Source organism: Bidens hawaiensis, unplaced genomic scaffold (genome assembly GCF_021521415.1).
Source record: "Bidens hawaiensis isolate Kalapana, Puna unplaced genomic scaffold, B.hawaiensis_p1.1 tig00042398_1, whole genome shotgun sequence".
NCBI lineage: Eukaryota > Viridiplantae > Streptophyta > Magnoliopsida > Asterales > Asteraceae > Bidens > Bidens hawaiensis.
In genome coordinates, this window is record NW_027497511.1 from 95,043 (window position 1) to 117,257 (window position 22,215).

General features: G+C 34.3%; 3 pseudogenes; 1 reads left to right on the plus strand and 2 right to left on the minus strand.

The window, feature by feature from the left end:
* Positions 1 to 560: 560 nt before the first annotated feature.
* Positions 561 to 5,501, minus strand: LOC143593614 (disease resistance protein Roq1-like; annotated as a pseudogene).
* A 5,369-nt stretch (positions 5,502 to 10,870) lies between these two features.
* LOC143593622 (putative WRKY transcription factor 4) lies at positions 10,871 to 14,519 on the plus strand (annotated as a pseudogene).
* A 2,747-nt stretch (positions 14,520 to 17,266) lies between these two features.
* LOC143593615 (disease resistance protein Roq1-like) lies at positions 17,267 to 21,999 on the minus strand (annotated as a pseudogene).
* Positions 22,000 to 22,215: the final 216 nt, after the last annotated feature.

Here is a 22,215-nt window from a genome sequence, read left to right on the forward strand (position 1 = left end):
CTAGTCACTTGTATTTCTCTCAATTCATTAGTTATTAAAACCTCTCCAAATCATGAATACAGCATCAATATTCAACACAATTATTTTCAGTGATTTCTTCTTCGGTACACACAGATGAAGAACATGAAAAATGAAAAATACGAAGAACCCGATGAGCACGATAAAGCTACATATATGTAACTCAATAGATCTAAATAACTTTAGTTCTATTTTTGATGTGTTGCATATAGGTAAATGAAAGAGATGGAAGACCTAATTAGCAATGCTATTTTTGTAGACTTCGATTTATAAAAGCAAATTCAGGTAAAGCATCACTTAATGACAACTATACACATTAAAGAGTTGAAAGCAAGAACTACAAACCTGTGAATAGTGGGACATGTAAAAATAGGTTTGTGGGACTCGGGTTTAGTTAAGCAGATCGATCTTAATCATCCCATACGTATTACATGCAATCTTGATCAGTGGTGGACCCAAGAAATTCTCAGAATGATCGGAAATTTTTTGGGTTGATACTTAGTTGATTATCGCAAACACTATAATAGTACTAATTTATTTTTCTCACATGGCACGGCTGACCCCCTAGCACAAGGGTAGGTCCGCCCATGATCTAGTACCAGTAGCAAGGACGCCATAAGATCTTGACAGAAGACTCTGTATGACATTGGATTGTAAACATCTTTCCATATTCACGCTCCTCGTCATAATATTGTGAGCTATCCGTTGAGACTTTTGTTGTTCCCACCGCATGATCATCTTTAGTTTTTCTAGGAACAAGTTCAGCTACAAATCGACTCTCGCCTTCATAAGAAGTCTCATAGTTAGGGCCTATGGTAAAGGAAATAATATTGTATGCCAAGTTCAACCTTGCGCCGTGCCTCATTAACGAGTTAAAGGAAATATATCCAACATATGTCGAATTAAAATAAGACTCCGGTGCTTCATCAGACTCTTTCCAAACCTCAGATCGAGAATCTTTGTCTAGCTCATGCTTCATTGTTATCATAAAAGACAGAGCATAGTAGTTGTTGGCATTGCATATTAATAACCCAGAATAGTCATTGTACCAATTAGGTGGAAGCTGCAATGTATATGACTTCCCTCTAACCAATCTATCTACAAACCTCTTTGGAATGTGGTGCCCTGCGGAATGGGTGAAACTGATGAAGTGATCTTCAATAGCATTTCCCTGCCACCAAAATCAAACATATTTTCTGATTATCGGTTAATATTACTCGTATATGTCCGTATGTTTATTTTTTGAGTCAGTGTTTCAGTGGGAGCAGCCGCTCTATCCCCCTATCCCCCTGGGATAGAAAAAGTTTGTCTTTATCATACCCTTCCCAAGACCTTACAAACAGATCTACAACTCTGCTATGAGTGAGATGATTTATAATGTAAGCGTGTATGTTTATATATGTCTCGGTTAATATATAGATTATATAACTAAAAAAAGCGTAACCAACCTCAAGCAACGAATGTAGTACCGTGTCACCACCAAGTGTGCTTACTCCATTATTCCTCCCAAAAAATGAGACATTCCACAACCATTTACAGTTTGATGTATCTCCAACCATTTTTAGTGAGTCACACCAATCCGCTCTAAGAGAAGCTATACTTGATGGGAGCCATGACAATTCTACAAGGCTTTTGCACTCTGAGACATCGAGCCATTTGAGCCGGGGAAGTTTCAAGATGTTAAAATCTAATCGTGAGAATGCGTTGATTGATAGATCAAGTTCTTGTAAATTGGGTAGATCCCAAACATCATAGTCAATGTCTTCGTCTCCCAAATTGCAATGTCTTAGAATCAACTTTCTTAAGCATGCGCTGATAAGTTGTAAGCATATATGGTTCCTGACCTTGTGAAGTAATAAAGGCTCTGCTACATCATCTTTAAGTTCATTGTCATTTGCATTGCCGCGCCAACACGACAAACACTTTACAAAAATGTTTGTATGGTATTGTTCAAAGCAAGAGACTTTTTTTCGACTCTTTGACAGTTTATTGCAATTTGAAATTATAAGAGTCATGAGTTTCTTTATAACGCTAACGGGTGGAAACTTCATGAAATTGTAACAGATTTCCACACTTAAGTAAACAAGTGTTTCAAGGCCTTCAATTGATGGATGAAGCTCTTTTAAACTCCAAACATCAAGAAGCATGAATTTCTCAAGATTTGGAAGTCCACGAAAATCTGGTGTCCTGGTTAGGTTATCCAAAGTCTGAAGTTTGATCATCCTCAATTTTGGCAGAAACTGTTGCATAGTAGTCAGATGAGTTAAATGTTTATTGATGAAGAGTTCAATTCTATACATAGATAAAAAAATTAAAAAAAATCATGCATACTTGTAGAAACACATATGTGCTTAAAGGCTTTCTTGATTACTTATATTAACATATGTTAGATATGAATATTTTTATCCAAAGTTAATGAAAAAATGCACTTCTACACTTCGTGAAAAGCTCACGTGTTCACAAAATTCGATCGGGCTGGGATTTATTCGCTTAATATAAATATAACTCATCTAAAATTTATCACATGACTAATTCATTTGCCTATATATCTAGGGACTCTCTAGGCCTGCTAGTCATTTGTTATTTGATAAATTGTTCAGTTTGTCAAATAAATGGAACAAAGTCTAATTAACTAAAGAATACGAGCTTACTTTATAACCCTTTCAAAGTTGTCGTTGAGGGCCACTAAATATTAGACAACGAAGCTCCCCAGGTGGGAAATTTCTTGGAAATGAACCCCCATGATAAACCGTCCATTCAATCCACCGAAGTTTCTTCATGTTTGCAACTACTTCATGGTTATTCCTCGATAGTGAATCATACATAGAGGATCTAAAAACTATTGCTTCGATGTTGCCAAGTTCCTGTCGTAGAGAAACAAATCCGGTCAATTGAGTTCGGAATTGAGGGAGTGTTTGTTATGTATTAATGGAATGGACGAGGGATAATGGATGGAAGGGGAATGGAATTGACGATGGAATGAAAATGATCATTACCATTCCATTATTATCTTTGGTTAACCTACAGGAATAAATAATCATTACTTTATGTTCTTGATCGGTAGACACAAAAGACTCAAGAATGGCAACAAATGACCAAAATATGGATTATGAACATGTGACAATTTACTTATGAATTAAAATTTAAGTTTATGATTTTGAACTCCTTTGTGGTTTTCATTAAATTCAATGCATAGACATAATCACATGTGACTTAAATATGTCAAATGATTCTCATTTAACTGTTATCAGTTATAGGTATATGTGTGTCTAGATCAACTATTACCTTTGTTGCATCCATAGCCCATATGTTTCGAGCGTAGTTCTCCTTCCAAACTCTACTATGTTTTTCAGGATTGTTAAGGAGATCTCCGTTAATAATGTAATGTGCCATTTCTTGTACCAAATTATGCATTTCAAATGTACCTTTTGAAATGGTTATGAGAGCCTTTTGTATCAACACTTTTACACCTATAACAGGGTAAAGACCACAAGCATCAAAGATTTCCATTGCAGGACCTTTAAACTTTTCTCTAAAGAAACATGCTATATCAAGGAACAATGTTTTTTCAACCTGTTTAAGTCCGTCGTAGCTGATTTTTAGTGTTTTCAAAATATCAGCATCTGGGACTTCTTTCAATCTAGCCAATGCGCTCTTCCACTCATTTATATCTTTGTCACATAGAAAAGAACCGAGAACTATTAGTGCTAACAGGAGACCACGAACATAAGAAACCACGCCCTTTGAAAGCAGCTCATATTCTTCTATATTTCTGTCGCCCCGAGGTGCACGCTGGCTAAAGAGCTCAATAGCCTCTTTATCATCTAACAAGCTAGTATGGTGTATCATATTTACCTTATGAGAATTTAATAAATTCTCATCTCTAGTAGTGATTATTATACAACTTCCTTCACCAAACCAATCATGCGATCCAACTAACGCGTCTAGTTGCTTGCTATCATCAACATCATCAAGAACAATCAAGACCTTTCTATGAAATAAGTTTCTCATTATTATGCGTCTTCCTTCCTCGACTCTTGAGATTTTAACTTTTTTTTGTTTCAAAACACTATAGAGGACTATTTCTTGCAATTTTTCCAAGCCATTCTTACTTGATTTCTCCCGTGTATTTTCTAGAAAGCAACATCCATCAAACTTGCCTGAGATGTCATCGTAAAGAGAAGATGCCAGAGTAGTCTTACCACTACCGCCGACACCCCAAATTCCAATCATGAGCACACTACCTTGCCAAAGTTCTAGCTTTATTTTCAAATCATGTACACGAGCCACAATTCCAATGTATTCATCTGCACTTGGAATTAATGAATACAACCTATCAGAAACTGTTTGAACAATTTCTTTTATAAACTCTGACTCGTGCCTGCACATTTGATACACAACAATTACTAACATAAACTCGTGCGGAGTGTAAAGGCGATATCAAAAGTAGACTATAACAATATTAATTTGGATAGACTTAATAGTTTCGAAAAGAAAAGGGTAAAGCAAAATGGGCACGGGACGGGTTAGAAACCAAAACACTCGAGTAAAACAACAAAAAAGTTAAGACTTTATAAATTCATTAATTTTCAACTTAATAGAAATGAATCTTTTTATTATGAAAATAATACTTGTATCTTATAGTGAACCTTTATATTGTTCAGATACATTTGCATCCATGGTTTTAAATTATCAGCCTTTTATTTTGAAATAAAACTTGTTAGATTGAGTTTAACATCTTATGCACAAAAGCTTGCAAACACGAATACGAAAATTACCCATTTGCGGTGTCCTTGGGTACCCATCCAGAAATATTACCAGCACCTAACAATGCTTGTCTCCAAGATTCAACTTTGTTGTTATTCTCCAACTCATGTTTGGGAAACGCTTCTCCGTACTTCCCTTTTTGTTTACGAACATCCGAGGGATCCACGTGATAGAATATGGGCAAAACAATTTGTCCTCTCTCATTCATGCATTTCATAATATACGCAAGCTCATCCAAGCACCAAGAAGAATCAGCATAGTTTTCCGAGAATATGATGATAGCAATTCGTGATTCTCGGATAGCCTTTAAGAGGGCTGGACCAATTAATTCACCCCGAGGAAGTGTTACATCGTCCTTGTAAGTGTTGACCCCATGTTCCACAAGACTTGTGTAGAGATGATCCACAAAAGTCTTACGTGTGTCTTCTCCTCTGAAACTGAGGAACACATCATGATTCCATGACAAAGATGAAGAAGCCGAGTGAGAAGATGTGGATGAAGATGCCATTGACCTATTATAATTGTTTGAAAATTGGAACTATCACAAAAGCTTTGTATATAATGATAAGAAAGATATATGTAGTTTGAGTACAGGAAAGAGATGAGAAGAATACAGAAAAAAAAATGTTTTCGATCACTATCACATTTAAATGGTTGAGAAATTTCCTCTTTAATTGATGCTAAATTTGGTTCATTTCTTAAAAATGAGGTTATAAATTAAGGGCAAAAGATCCAATACAATAATACCTTAACGTACAATAGGTACGTGAATACTCTTTTTTCACGAGTCGATCCATGAAATCATATCCCAACATCTCGGAATCGTCAATACATATCCAATTAATCATTGGTTCACCGAAAAAAGCAGTTTTGGATCGTTAATCGATCATTTTTTACTTATTTTCACGAAAACCGTTTTTGAGTGTGTTCTGAGCGTTCTAGGTTTTTGACTGGGTATTTTAGTTTTTTGTGAGCGTTTTCTGAGCGTTTTAGGTTTTTGCCTTTGTTTTTTGCCTTTGAACGTCTCGCGTACCTATTGTACGTTAAGGCATCATTGTACAGTATCTCGACCAATAAATTAAGTAATATACATTTTTTGCCAACTATTAAAAACTATATTTTTTCTGTTTAAATTTGACATTTTGGATATATATAATCATTTTAATTTTACATTATAATTGAATCATTTTGTTTAGTATATGAATGTATTAAATTCGTTAAAAGACAATAAATAACTGGATACAAGTTATAAGAAGCCCTTAAATCGAGTTGTTTTTATAATATTGATGCATAGCAAGTTGAAGGTTTTTTTCAATAGGAAGAGTGAAGGAAATTTGTTGGATAGAAACACTTTAATAAATAATAAAAATCATATAAAAATTACATACTGATGTGTAGCTTCTTGTGACATTGATTTCTTACCAACCTAATATACTAAGAGTAAATTTCACAAATTGGCCCTGTTGTACATATAATAGAAAGTCAACAAATCTAAGGTTATTATAAAAAGAGTTGGAATAAGTAGATATGTTAAAAAAATGAGGACTACATCAGTAGATATACATAATTGCAGAGATGATTATCAACGATAAACATGATAACAATAAACAAAACAAAGTTATCATACCAAAACGATCTATTCACTTTTAACTCAAGTAATTAACCGTTCAAGTATTCATGCAATTAACTAAATCACTAAATGAATAATATAACAAACAAATAATTTACTTATCTAAAGTCTAAACTCTAAAGATCAAATCAAACAATTAAGCTTTTAATTATTCAAATTCAAAAATTAAAAATACGTAAATGATGAACTAATGATAAATAAGGGTTATGAGGAATTGAAGATTGGTTTAGTAGATTAGGTTAATTGGGCTAGTTACTAATATGTTTATTGGGTTTTAAATTTTTAGAGGTTATTGGGTTTAAAAGTATTTATTGGGCTTATAGATTATTGCACAAATAAAAAAGATTTACATATATAATCAACACACACTCTTTAAATATATGAGGCTAGAGGTGCACAAATCGGGTTTTTTCTAATACCCGGGTTCGGGTAAAATCGGGTAGGGTATCGAGGAGAAAAACTCAACCTTATGTACCCGGGTAGGGTATGATCGGGTTCGGGTATAACCGGGTATTGGAACCGAGTATGTGTCCGGGTACGACCGGATATTAATACCTGGTTTTGAATTTGTAACTTTTTTATTCATTTTTAAATTTGTTTAAAATTTATATATACTTTGTACTTTATAAAAAAAATAAACTATATTACAAAAACCATAAATTCACTTATATACAAATTATTTACTTAATAATATGCATTTTAAAAAAACTTTAACATAAAAGTTGTGAAGTAAACATAAAAATATACTATAAAAACTCATGTATTATTTCGGGTATTAGAAAATTAGTATCGGGTATTGGGCATAACCGGGTATGGGTATAGGGTATGACCGGTTCCGGGTATTTACGGGTATAAAACGGGTACGGTTCTGGGTACGGGTATTGAGCTCAAAAAGCATACCCTATCCATACCCTACGGGTAGGGTCTGTTCCGTTTTCGGGTATAGAATACCCGGATATAAAAAAAACCGGTTCAGGGTATTTTTTTTCAGGTCCGGTTCCGGAAACGGGTTTTTTGTGCACCACTATATAAGGCCACTATGTTGACCAAGTATACATACGATATGAAAAATGATGATCACACACATTACATCTTGCTTTAACTTTTGAACATAATATGAAAGGAGGTCCCCTCTATTGTAAAACTAAAAACTGTACTTAGCAAGCAATAGAATTGGATTTATGAAAAGGATTATGTTGAACGTTACATCTCACTTTAAATGGTGAATTTAGTTCCTCCACTTCTTTCCATCATTTTCTTATTTCAATTACTAAGACTTTTGGATGATGATTTTTTTTGTTAGCATTTTTGAACTTAGACTCCAACCATGATACTATTGTTTTTGTTTAACGTTTAATGACTCGTAAATATGGTTAAATTAGCTTTTCATCTATTTTGTTACTTAACCCTAAGCATTTTTTTTCATATTATTCTAAGACTGTTGTTAATATATAGGTTTTACCCAAAACATATTTAATTTGTTTACCCACACGTCACACGTATAATTTTTACCAACAACAATAGTATAAGTGCAGAGGTGGCTCGTGGGACAGCGAAAACAAGTTAGGGCTTTAGGCCCACACTCAATTGAGGCCTCCAAATCCGAAAAAAAAAAACATTATATATAGATATAGGGATTACTCCATAGAATAGTAACCAACTTTGCAAGTTGTTTCTATCAGGTCACTGATACAAACTTTTGTTCTAATCAGGTCACTGAACTTTCATTTTTGTTCCAATCCTAGATATTTTACATGAATAGCAGGTAATCTAGGTTTTTTTTAATTTTCAATGTTTTTACATTGCATAATAACTTTTAAAGGTTGCGAAAATTAGTAAAAATGCGAAATATAATTTTAAAATTTCGAAAATTTGCAAAAAAAGTTCGGAAAATTGAGGTTCGGGTTAGAACAGGTCAAGGTCGGAACAGGTCAAAACAGGTTTCAGGTTAGTTTTTTTTTTTTTGAACCAACGAATCAGCGCGTTTTCAACACGTTACAACTCGTTTTAACAGAAAAAGCTCGTTTAAGCGATTTTTTCAGTTCGTTTCAGCACTTAGCAGCTCATTTAAGCGATTTTTAAGTTCGTTTCAGCACTTAACAGCTCGCTTAAGTGATTTTTCAGTTCGTTTCAGCACTTAACAGCTTGTTTAAGCGATTTTAGGTTCGTTTCAGCACTTAACAGCTCGTTTAAGCGATTTTTAAGTTCGTTTCAGCACTTAACAGCTCGTTTAAGTGATTTTTCAGTTCGTTTCAGCACATAATAGCTCGTTTAAGTGATTTTTCAGTTCGTTTCAGCACCTAGCAGCTCGTTTAAACGATTTTTAAGTTCGTTTCAGCACTTAACAGCTCATTTAAGTGATTTTTCAGTTTGTTTCAGCACATAACAGCTCATTTAAGCGATTTTTCAGTTCGTTTCAGCACGTAACAGCTCGTTTAAGCGATTTTTAGGTTCGTTCCAGCACTTAACAGCTCGTTTAAGTGATTTTTCAGTTCGTTTCAGCACTTAACAGCTCGTTGAAGTGATTTTTCAGCTCAATAAGTGCTGAAATAAACTAAAAAACGCTTAAACGAGCTGTTAGATGCTGAAACGAACTTAAAAATCGCTTAAACAAGCTGTTAAGTGCTGAAACGAACTGAAAAATCACTTAAACGAGCTGTTAAGTGCTTAAACGAACTGAAAAATCACTTAAACGAGCTGTTAAGTGCTGAAACGAACCTAAAAATCGCTTAAACAAGCTGTTACGTGCTGAAGCGAACTGAAAAAATCGCTTAAACGAGCTGTTAGGTGCTGAAACGAACTGAAAATTCACTTAAACAAGCTGTTATGTGCTGAAACGAACTGAAAAAATCACTTAAACGAGCTGTTAAATGCTGAAACGAACTTAAAAATTGCTTAAACGAGCTGTTAAGTGCTGAAACGAACCTAAAATCGCTTAAACGAGCTGTTAAGTGCTGAAACGACCTTAAAAATCGCTTAAACGAGCTGTTAAGTGCTGAAACGAACTGAAAAATCACTTAAGCGAGCTGTTAAGTGCTGAAACGAACTTAAAAATCGCTTAAACGAGCTGTTAAGTGCTGAAACGAACTGAAAAAAATCACTTAAACGAGTTTTTTCTGTTAAAATGAGTTGTAACGTGTTGAAAACGCGCTGATTCGTTGGTTCAAAAAAAAAACTAACCCGATACCCGTTTTGACCTATTCCGACCTCAACCCGTTATAAACCCGAACCTCAATTTTCCGAACATTTTTTTGCAAATTTTCGGAATTTTAAAATTATATTTCGCATTTTTACTAATTTTCGCAACCTTTAAAAGTTATTATGCAAAGTAAAAACATTGAAAATTAAAAAAAAAACTAAATTACCTGCTATTCAGGTAAAATATCTAGGATTGGAACAAAAATGAAAGTTCAGTGACTGATTGAAACAAAAGTTTGTATCAGTGACCTGATTGGAACAACTTGCAAAGTTAGTTACTATTTTATTGAGTAATCCCATAGAAATATTATAATGAGTATAGTAAACTCAAATTAATGTATTGGTGTGGTGGTAGACTTGGTTGTTACTAAAGTATAGGTTATGAGTTAAAAACTTGTAATAATCAATTTTTTTTCTTAAAAATTGTTATAAAAAGGCCCCAAAATCTTGTTTCGATTTAGGCATCCACATTCGTTGAGCCGACCCTGTATAAGTGACATCTAATTTATATTAAAGCCTTTAATGCTAACACATAATCGGCAAAAAGATACTACTTGAATTTTCATAATTTCCATCACCATTAACATTCACAACGATAACACCTCCGAGTACCATCTCCCAACCTAAATCACCCCCCCCCCCCCCCTTCTCTACATCTCCTCTCACTTGAAACACACAAAACACCAAGTATCACCGTCACTATTATCGTCGCCCCCCTCCAGTCTCACGTCTCCCAAATAAAATGAACGCATAATCGGTTAAAATATACTACTTGCTTCATCTCCGTAACCTGATACAAACTGAAATCGCTTAGACTCGCAACCACACTGCACACGTTTTACTAACTATTGTTTTCAATATTTTTTTATCATAAACTGTATAAGTGACAATACTGATCTAAGTATTTATTAATTTCCTTTTGAGTTTATTGTCGCACTGCAACAAACCTAACCGACATTCACCGAATTCGCATCACTGCGAAGTCACAACTCGCAATATGCGACAGGTTTTGTTACCTAGTTACCCTTAAAACCACAACACTCTACATAATCAAGTTCTAACTAGCAATTAACAATAAACAAGGGTGTCAAATGTAACCCCACAAAACATGTAGGGAGAAAAAAACAACACCCATATATAGAAACATTTTCAGAAACCCCTTTTCGTATCTACTCCGTGGACTTTTTACCTAGTTTTCAGATTGTCTGAACACAGACACAACACACAAACACAAACACAACACACAAACACAAACACAAACACACAAACACCAAATCAATCTCCTCACAGATTCTCATCGCCGGCAAAATTAATATCCAATGCTCAATATTCACACCAACTTCAATCAAGATTATTATTATTATTAATATTATTATTATCCAAAACATGGATGAAAACAAGGGTAGTAATAATAATAATTCATCCTTGTCAGTCCCGTCGCGTCCATCAATTACACTCCCGGCGCGTTCGACAGTGGACAGTCTGTTCACTGCGCAGGCGCCGGAGGCACGGACGCCAGTCCGGGACCGATGACTTTAGTTGCAAATTTTTTTTCGGAGAACGATCCGGATTCGGATTGTCGTTCTTTTTCGCAGCTTTTGTCGGGGGCTATATCGTCCCCGGCGAGGGTTCCGGACCGGGTTAATAATAATATGGGACATGGGTTTGGTAATAAAGAGATGGATAACTCCGGTGGTGGAAGCGTTGACTTTCAGTTTATGAATAATAGACGGCCGCGGGTTTGGTGGTTAGTCAACCGTCGGTGTTTACTATTCCGGCAGGTATGAGTCCGGCTAGCTTGCTTGATTCACCTGGATTCTTTCATCAAACTCAGGTAACATTTAGTTTTCTATAGCTTAAATATTTTTATATGATTATATATAGACTTATAGTGATTAATATTTATTTTGGATGATATCATGATATTATTTATAGAGTTGGTAAAATAATATCATTGGCATTAATGAGTTACTCATGTGAATGATAATGTATTAATGTATATTGTATAGGTATGGGAGATTATTAAGTCATGATGTTATGATACTTTATACAAGTAAAAATTTAATTATTAATTTATTAGGTTTTGTTCATAAGTTCATGTGTGATTGCACCTAGGAAGATCTTTAACTGTATGATGTGTTTCGTAAAATTAAATGCGCGTTTATGCACATTTATGAAGCTAATTTTAACACGAACAGCCTTTAGTTTTGAATGTGACTGATGAGGTGCGGTAGTGTAACTGCACAAACACGTAACTTTTTATCTTCTAGTATAGTTTATATGCGCCGTGTACAAGTGGTTATTGTGATACTTACGGTTCGATATTAAAAATTAATGGTTATGCATTGAAGGCCCCCTATAGCTATAGGCACTTGTGTGTTTTCCATATATTATGCACTTGTGTAGTTGGGTTATGATCATTCCACATGAAATATTGGTAACATTGATATATAAATGAGCATTAGTAGAGAATGTAAGAAATGTATTAGCACTTACACATTATGTATAGAAAATAATCATATGAAGTGGGAGTTAAAATGTGATTCATGAGGCACTTATATATGTACCATTTTTTCTCTCTCTCTTATGTACTTGCTTAATGCTTTATAAAGTTTATATATAGTGGAAAGAAATCTTGGGCATGAATTTTGTCCCATCTTATATCTAGGATAGGCATTATATATTTGTTTTAACTTTTGTATTAAGTATCACATATGTTTTAGACTTTTAGCAACTCACTTCAAGTTTTGTAACCAGGGCCCACAAGGAATATCTCACCAACAAGCATTAGCTCAAGTCACAAGACATGGTACACAAGTGCATACTCAAGTACCACAAATGCATTCTTTTAATTCTAAACCGAACACATACCAAAGACTTCCACCTTCCATCCCAAACCATAATACTACACATGAAATGTCCAATGTACCCCCGGTAGCCGTCAATAAGCCCGCTGACGACGGCTACAACTGGAGGAAATACGGGCAAAAACAAGTTAAGGGCAGTGAATACCCGAGAAGTTATTATAAATGCACTCATCCTAATTGTCCCGTTAAAAAGCAAGTCGAACGGTCTGTTGAGGGTTTAGTGACTGAGATTATTTACAAAGGACAACATAACCACCAACCGCCTCAATCTAAGCGTGGAAAAGATACTGGTGGTAGTAGTTCAAGCCAATACGAACAAGGTTCCGAGGGGCAAACGAGTAATTTTATCCATTCGAGGTCAATGCATCAAGAATCTAGTCAAGCAGGATATGAACATTCGGGATCGAGTGATAGTGATGAAGTTGGTGATGATGTAAGTAGAGGAGATGAAAGACATGATGATGATGAACCTCAAGCAAAAAGGAGGTACTTTTGATATTATTATTTTTTATTTACTAATTTGGCGGTGTTCATGGCTCAGTTTGACCCCATGAAACCGCCTAAAGTAGTCACCAGTTTGGTCTCAAGGTTGTTTTTTTTTTAAGTTCAACTGGTTTACGAATTTTCACACCGTACCAAACAGTTTGGTTTACAGTCTATACTCGAAGCCGATTAGAAATAAAAAAACTGAAGCAGGCCATAGGATGTTGGGCTATGTAACCTTCTATATTCTACATATATGAAGTGGGTCTTATGAGTTTTAACCATTGGAACATTATTCTTTCTTTATTTTGATTGTCTTTCATGTTTTTTATATTATAAAGGTCCAATAAACCCAAACTGTGAAATTAACCAAATTGAAGCCACACCAACAGTCTATTTGGTTAGGCTTCAATTTAATTTCAATGGTTTGGTTTTGGTTTGCAATGATCAGAAACGGTTACTAACTGTGCGACTTAAAATTTCACTTAAAACTGTCAAAACCAGACCATAAACACCCCTCGCTACTTGCATATGTGGTTTAAGAAAATATGTATACATTTTGTCAAGTTTTTCAGAGTTATAAACATGAAGAAATACAAATTAACACATTTTATAACTATGAACAGTGACAAAAATGTACACTTTTCCGAAGTGATATACATGGAAAAAATGTTGTGCAAAGTCACACATGTGTTGTACTGTTCAAGGTGTAATAACATTTCTTGTTGAACAAGTACTAAGTTCTTGTACATATAATGTGTAGGAACACCGAGGCCAGAGGTTCGGACCTGGTTGCATCTCATCGGACAGAACCTCGGATCATAGTCCAAACAACAAGTGAAGTTGATCTTCTTGATGACGGCTATAGATGGCGCAAGTACGGACAAAAAGTTGTTAAAGGAAATCCCCATCCAAGGTTAACAATTTATCTTAATTAGTAGTTTCTAATAATATGCCATTCAAAAAAAAAGTTGTTTCAAATGATAAGTATTCAACAAATTAAACACATATTTTATACGTAGGAGTTACTACAAGTGCACCAACCAAGGGTGCAATGTTAGAAAACATGTCGAGCGAGCCGCAAGTGACCCAAAAGCCGTGATAATGACATATGAAGGGAAACACACACACGACGTGCCAGCGGCTAAAAACAGCAGCCATAACATAGCCGCCGCCTCCTCTCAATACCAGCCGCTAGAATATCCAAACCGTCAACAACAACAACCACCACCCACCGGTCTTTTACAATTTAAAGAAGAACAAATAACATGAAGATCAATTTAAGTTTGTTACAATTGTGTAAGTCATCTTTTGGTGAAGATTTCTCATAGTTTGTTTGCTATAGTTATTATTTGGTTAAATCATATCACACGACAGGAAAAAGAGTAGAAGTTAGTTGAAAGTTCATATCATATATTGTTGTTGTAAATCATACAAAAGTTAGTGTGTCCCAGAAACAGTGGCTAGTGTTCTTTTTGGGCCAATGTTCTGTTTACTTTTAACATTATTAAGATCTTTGTACCAATATTGTGTTGTTTGAAAAATTGTTACAAGAAAGTTTCTTATTTATTTATATATTTTTTTTTTGGCTGAGTCCAGTTTGTGGATTAATAGATCTAATTTTGTGCTTTTGATTTGTTTTTTTTTTTAATTTATAAATGAAGGTTCTAAAATTAACATATTCTAAGGAATTAAGGATTGAGTGATTGACAAGCATGTAAACTTTAGCCTATAATAACTTCTACTTGACACTTGCATAAAGAGTTTGAGGAAAGTGGTGGTGTGATTTTTCAGCAAGACATGAAATCACAGTTTTGGCTTTAGAACATGTTCAATTAAATGTGTTAACTTCTAGTCTAGATCATGTTGGGTTCGCGAGTTGTCTCGTTTAACATGCTTGTGATATAAACTTATACAAAAGATTATGATTTATGTCATAATTGAAATTGACAGGGTATTTTACATGCGGTTATAACAATTAAAGCAGAACATCACGGTTCTTTAAATTTACACACGTAATTGTTTTATATACATTTGTGTTTTAGAGCAGTGTTATGCAAAAAAAATAAAAAAATAAGTCGGGTTATAAGCTGTTGTGTTTGTTTCAACTTATGAAAATTGACGTTATTTTCTTGACAAAATTTTCAGGTTCATATCAAATTTAAGGGTTTGTGTTGGGTTCAACCTAGCTACGAGCATGACCTATTTAACCTCGATAATATGTGACGTGTTTGTATAAGATTTTTGAGCTAAATTTTGAAGCTTGTATTTAAAAAAGAATAGTGAAAACTCAAGTAGTTTCATAAGTGTGCATCCAAATTGTGGTCAAAAAGCATGATGGTGAGGGTAAATTATATGAGTATGGTTATAATTAAATGAGTCATGTAGTTGTCTAAAGTCACATTATTATGAGCTACACCAACCTCCTATCATTTCTATTTCCCATTATTAATTGCAATGGACCCCTCCCTTACCAATATTGGTCACACCTTATTTGTGTGTGTGTCTAATAGACAAAATTGCTTGATCAAATTTATTTAATTGGTTAATATTTATTTTAACAAATCAAAAGTAGTTGGGTCTAAACCACGTGTTTTTAGTATATAAATAGTACTAAGCAAGATCATGAAACCTTAAAAAGAAAATTGATTGAAATAGTTATATCTGAAATTGATATGACATGGGTTCTTTTGTCATTTATGTCACAAGTAAATTTTTTTATTTTGTATATATATGACTCCGATTTAAATAAATCACTAAATCAGTATTATCTACCTTACACATTGGTTAAATGGGAAAGGTTATACTAAAAGCTTGATCACTTGAATGGAGAAAACTTTAAAAAACTAAACATAACAATCAAAAAAATTTGTAATTCTTTAGACATTGTAATATTATTATAATCACATAAAACAAAAAAAATTAACGAAAAAAATTATTTTACCTACGAGTTTACTATATATATCATATATGTATACAAAACATTGATGTGTGTATTATATGTGTAACAATCAAAATAAAACACATAATATAGCCCGTATGTAAATTAAAATTTCTTTTGTTAATTTTTGTTTTACGAGATAATAATAATATATATTACATTGCGTTAGAAAAACCAAAATAATAATAATTTACACTTAATTTTTAAGAGTTTGGTTAAATCAAGTGGTTTTCATTGTTATATGCCCTTGATTAAATAATTACCAATTGCGTGATTGAAATTGTAACTTAGGGGATGTAAAGGCGAGTTGTTTAGTGTTAACTCTTTCAAAATTAAGTGGAGGGTGGTGGAATAAGAATAACAATAACAAACATTAATAAAATACTAAATTTTGAAAAATATACTTCTAAAAAATTACAAATGCTTTATAAAAAAAATAATACAAACTATCCGTCGAGTGGACTCCTTAAATATGCTCTAAGGTTTTCTTGAACGGGGGAGCTCGTTTCAAAGAAATGAACATAACAAATGATCATTGTCTTGTAAGATCTATTTATATTTTCATATCCAAATTTAACGTATCTATAAAAATAACGGCTATAATTTGAGCTATAACCACCGCGATATTGTTCATGGCATCAAACGAGCTATATATTATCGTCGAAGATTATAAATCTACACTAAATGGTAAGTAAACATCAATATGCAATCACAAGTTATAAGTTTATTTTTGAAATTCTTCTATTCAAAAGATTGTTCGTAAAATTGCATCTCACTACCTTTTGGTTGTAATATTATTATTCTAGTCACTTGTATTTCTCTCAATTCATTAGTTATTAAAACCTCTCCAAATCATGAATACAGCATCAATATTCAACACAATTATTTTCAGTGATTTCTTCTTCGGTACACACAGATGAAGAACATGAAAAATGAAAAATACGAAGAACCCGATGAGCACGATAAAGCTACATATATGTAACTCAATAGATCTAAATAACTTTAGTTCTATTTTTGATGTGTTGCATATAGGTAAATGAAAGAGATGGAAGACCTAATTAGCAATGCTATTTTTGTAGACTTCGATTTATAAAAGCAAATTCAGGTAAAGCATCACTTAATGACAACTATACACATTAAAGAGTTGAAAGCAAGAACTACAAACCTGTGAATAGTGGGACATGTAAAAATAGGTTTGTGGGACTCGGGTTTAGTTAAGCAGATCGATCTTAATCATCCCATACGTATTACATGCAATCTTGATCAGTGGTGGACCCAAGAAATTCTCAGAATGATCGGAAATTTTTTGGGTTGATACTTAGTTGATTATCGCAAACACTATAATAGTACTAATTTATTTTTCTCACATGGCACGGCTGACCCCCTAGCACAAGGGTAGGTCCGCCCATGATCTAGTACCAGTAGCAAGGACGCCATAAGATCTTGACAGAAGACTCTGTATGACATTGGATTGTAAACATCTTTCCATATTCACGCTCCTCGTCATAATATTGTGAGCTATCCGTTGAGACTTTTGTTGTTCCCACCGCATGATCATCTTTAGTTTTTCTAGGAACAAGTTCAGCTACAAATCGACTCTCGCCTTCATAAGAAGTCTCATAGTTAGGGCCTATGGTAAAGGAAATAATATTGTATGCCAAGTTCAACCTTGCGCCGTGCCTCATTAACGAGTTAAAGGAAATATATCCAACATATGTCGAATTAAAATAAGACTCCGGTGCTTCATCAGACTCTTTCCAAACCTCAGATCGAGAATCTTTGTCTAGCTCATGCTTCATTGTTATCATAAAAGACAGAGCATAGTAGTTGTTGGCATTGCATATTAATAACCCAGAATAGTCATTGTACCAATTAGGTGGAAGCTGCAATGTATATGACTTCCCTCTAACCAATCTATCTACAAACCTCTTTGGAATGTGGTGCCCTGCGGAATGGGTGAAACTGATGAAGTGATCTTCAATAGCATTTCCCTGCCACCAAAATCAAACATATTTTCTGATTATCGGTTAATATTACTCGTATATGTCCGTATGTTTATTTTTTGAGTCAGTGTTTCAGTGGGAGCAGCCGCTCTATCCCCCTATCCCCCTGGGATAGAAAAAGTTTGTCTTTATCATACCCTTCCCAAGACCTTACAAACAGATCTACAACTCTGCTATGAGTGAGATGATTTATAATGTAAGCGTGTATGTTTATATATGTCTCGGTTAATATATAGATTATATAACTAAAAAAAGCGTAACCAACCTCAAGCAACGAATGTAGTACCGTGTCACCACCAAGTGTGCTTACTCCATTATTCCTCCCAAAAAATGAGACATTCCACAACCATTTACAGTTTGATGTATCTCCAACCATTTTTAGTGAGTCACACCAATCCGCTCTAAGAGAAGCTATACTTGATGGGAGCCATGACAATTCTACAAGGCTTTTGCACTCTGAGACATCGAGCCATTTGAGCCGGGGAAGTTTCAAGATGTTAAAATCTAATCGTGAGAATGCGTTGATTGATAGATCAAGTTCTTGTAAATTGGGTAGATCCCAAACATCATAGTCAATGTCTTCGTCTCCCAAATTGCAATGTCTTAGAATCAACTTTCTTAAGCATGCGCTGATAAGTTGTAAGCATATATGGTTCCTGACCTTGTGAAGTAATAAAGGCTCTGCTACATCATCTTTAAGTTCATTGTCATTTGCATTGCCGCGCCAACACGACAAACACTTTACAAAAATGTTTGTATGGTATTGTTCAAAGCAAGAGACTTTTTTTCGACTCTTTGACAGTTTATTGCAATTTGAAATTATAAGAGTCATGAGTTTCTTTATAACGCTAACGGGTGGAAACTTCATGAAATTGTAACAGATTTCCACACTTAAGTAAACAAGTGTTTCAAGGCCTTCAATTGATGGATGAAGCTCTTTTAAACTCCAAACATCAAGAAGCATGAATTTCTCAAGATTTGGAAGTCCACGAAAATCTGGTGTCCTGGTTAGGTTATCCAAAGTCTGAAGTTTGATCATCCTCAATTTTGGCAGAAACTGTTGCATAGTAGTCAGATGAGTTAAATGTTTATTGATGAAGAGTTCAATTCTATACATAGATAAAAAAATTAAAAAAAATCATGCATACTTGTAGAAACACATATGTGCTTAAAGGCTTTCTTGATTACTTATATTAACATATGTTAGATATGAATATTTTTATCCAAAGTTAATGAAAAAATGCACTTCTACACTTCGTGAAAAGCTCACGTGTTCACAAAATTCGATCGGGCTGGGATTTATTCGCTTAATATAAATATAACTCATCTAAAATTTATCACATGACTAATTCATTTGCCTATATATCTAGGGACTCTCTAGGCCTGCTAGTCATTTGTTATTTGATAAATTGTTCAGTTTGTCAAATAAATGGAACAAAGTCTAATTAACTAAAGAATACGAGCTTACTTTATAACCCTTTCAAAGTTGTCGTTGAGGGCCACTAAATATTAGACAACGAAGCTCCCCAGGTGGGAAATTTCTTGGAAATGAACCCCCATGATAAACCGTCCATTCAATCCACCGAAGTTTCTTCATGTTTGCAACTACTTCATGGTTATTCCTCGATAGTGAATCATACATAGAGGATCTAAAAACTATTGCTTCGATGTTGCCAAGTTCCTGTCGTAGAGAAACAAATCCGGTCAATTGAGTTCGGAATTGAGGGAGTGTTTGTTATGTATTAATGGAATGGACGAGGGATAATGGATGGAAGGGGAATGGAATTGACGATGGAATGAAAATGATCATTACCATTCCATTATTATCTTTGGTTAACCTACAGGAATAAATAATCATTACTTTATGTTCTTGATCGGTAGACACAAAAGACTCAAGAATGGCAACAAATGACCAAAATATGGATTATGAACATGTGACAATTTACTTATGAATTAAAATTTAAGTTTATGATTTTGAACTCCTTTGTGGTTTTCATTAAATTCAATGCATAGACATAATCACATGTGACTTAAATATGTCAAATGATTCTCATTTAACTGTTATCAGTTATAGGTATATGTGTGTCTAGATCAACTATTACCTTTGTTGCATCCATAGCCCATATGTTTCGAGCGTCGTTCTCCTTCCAAACTCTACTATGTTTTTCAGGATTGTTAAGGAGATCTCCGTTAATAATGTAATGTGCCATTTCTTGTACCAAATTATGCATTTCAAATGTGCCTTTTGAAATGGTTATGAGAGCCTTTTGTATCAACACTTTTACACCTATAACAGGGTAAAGACCACAAGCATCAAAGATTTCCATTGCAGGACCTTTAAACTTTTCTCTAAAGAAACATGCTATATCAAGGAACAATGTTTTTTCAACCTGTTTAAGTCCGTCGTAGCTGATTTTTAGTGTTTTCAAAATATCAGCATCTGGGACTTCTTTCAATCTAGCCAATGCGCTCTTCCACTCATTTATATCTTTGTCACATAGAAAAGAACCGAGAACTATTAGTGCTAACGGGAGACCACGAACATAAGAAACCACGCCCTTTGAAAGCAGCTCATATTCTTCTATATTTCTGTCGCCCCGAGGTGCACGCTGGCTAAAGAGCTCAATAGCCTCTTTATCATCTAACAAGCTAGTATGGTGTATCATATTTACCTTATGAGAATTTAATAAATTCTCATCTCTAGTAGTGATTATTATACAACTTCCTTCACCAAACCAATCATGCGATCCAACTAACGCGTCTAGTTGCTTGCTATCATCAACATCATCAAGAACAATCAAGACCTTTCTATGAAATAAGTTTCTCATTATTATGCGTCTTCCTTCCTCGACTCTTGAGATTTTAACTTTTTTTTGTTTCAAAACACTATAGAGGACTATTTCTTGCAATTTTTCCAAGCCATTCTTACTTGATTTCTCCCGTGTATTTTCTAGAAAGCAACATCCATCAAACTTGCCTGAGATGTCATCGTAAAGAGAAGATGCCAGAGTAGTCTTACCACTACCGCCGACACCCCAAATTCCAATCATGAGCACACTACCTTGCCAAAGTTCTAGCTTTATTTTCAAATCATGTACACGAGCCACAATTCCAATGTATTCATCTGCACTTGGAATTAATGAATACAACCTATCCGAAACTGTTTGAACAATTTCTTTTATAAACTCTGACTCGTGCCTGCACATTTGATACACAACAATTACTAACATAAACTCGTGCGGAGTGTAAAGGCGATATCAAAAGTAGACTATAACAATATTAATTTGGATAGACTTAATAGTTTCGAAAAGAAAAGGGTAAAGCAAAATGGGCACGGGACGGGTTAGAAACCAAAACACTCGAGTAAAACAACAAAAAAGTTAAGACTTTATAAATTCATTAATTTTCAACTTAATAGAAATGAATCTTTTTATTATGAAAATAATACTTGTATCTTATAGTGAACCTTTATATTGTTCAGATACATTTGCATCCATGGTTTTAAATTATCAGCCTTTTATTTTGAAATAAAACTTGTTAGATTGAGTTTAACATCTTATGCACAAAAGCTTGCAAACACGAATACGAAAATTACCCATTTGCGGTGTCCTTGGGTACCCATCCAGAAATATTACCAGCACCTAACAATGCTTGTCTCCAAGATTCAACTTTGTTGTTATTCTCCAACTCATGTTTGGGAAACGCTTCTCCGTACTTCCCTTTTTGTTTACGAACATCCGAGGGATCCACGTGATAGAATATGGGCAAAACAATTTGTCCTCTCTCATTCATGCATTTCATAATATACGCAAGCTCATCCAAGCACCAAGAAGAATCAGCATAGTTTTCCGAGAATATGATGATAGCAATTCGTGATTCTCGGATAGCCTTTAAGAGGGCTGGACCAATTAATTCACCCCGAGGAAGTGTTACATCGTCCTTGTAAGTGTTGACCCCATGTTCCACAAGACTTGTGTAGAGATGATCCACAAAAGTCTTACGTGTGTCTTCTCCTCTGAAACTGAGGAACACATCATGATTCCATGACAAAGATGAAGAAGCCGAGTGAGAAGATGTGGATGAAGATGCCATTGACCTATTATAATTGTTTGAAAACTGGAACTATCACAAAAGCTTTGTATATAATGATAAGAAAGATATATGTAGTTTGAGTACAGGAAAGAGATGAGAAGAATACAGAAACAAAAAATGTTTTCGATCACTATCACATTTAAATGGTTGAGAAATTTCCTCTTTAATTGATGCTAAATTTGGTTCATTTCTTAAAAATGAGGTTATAAATTAAGG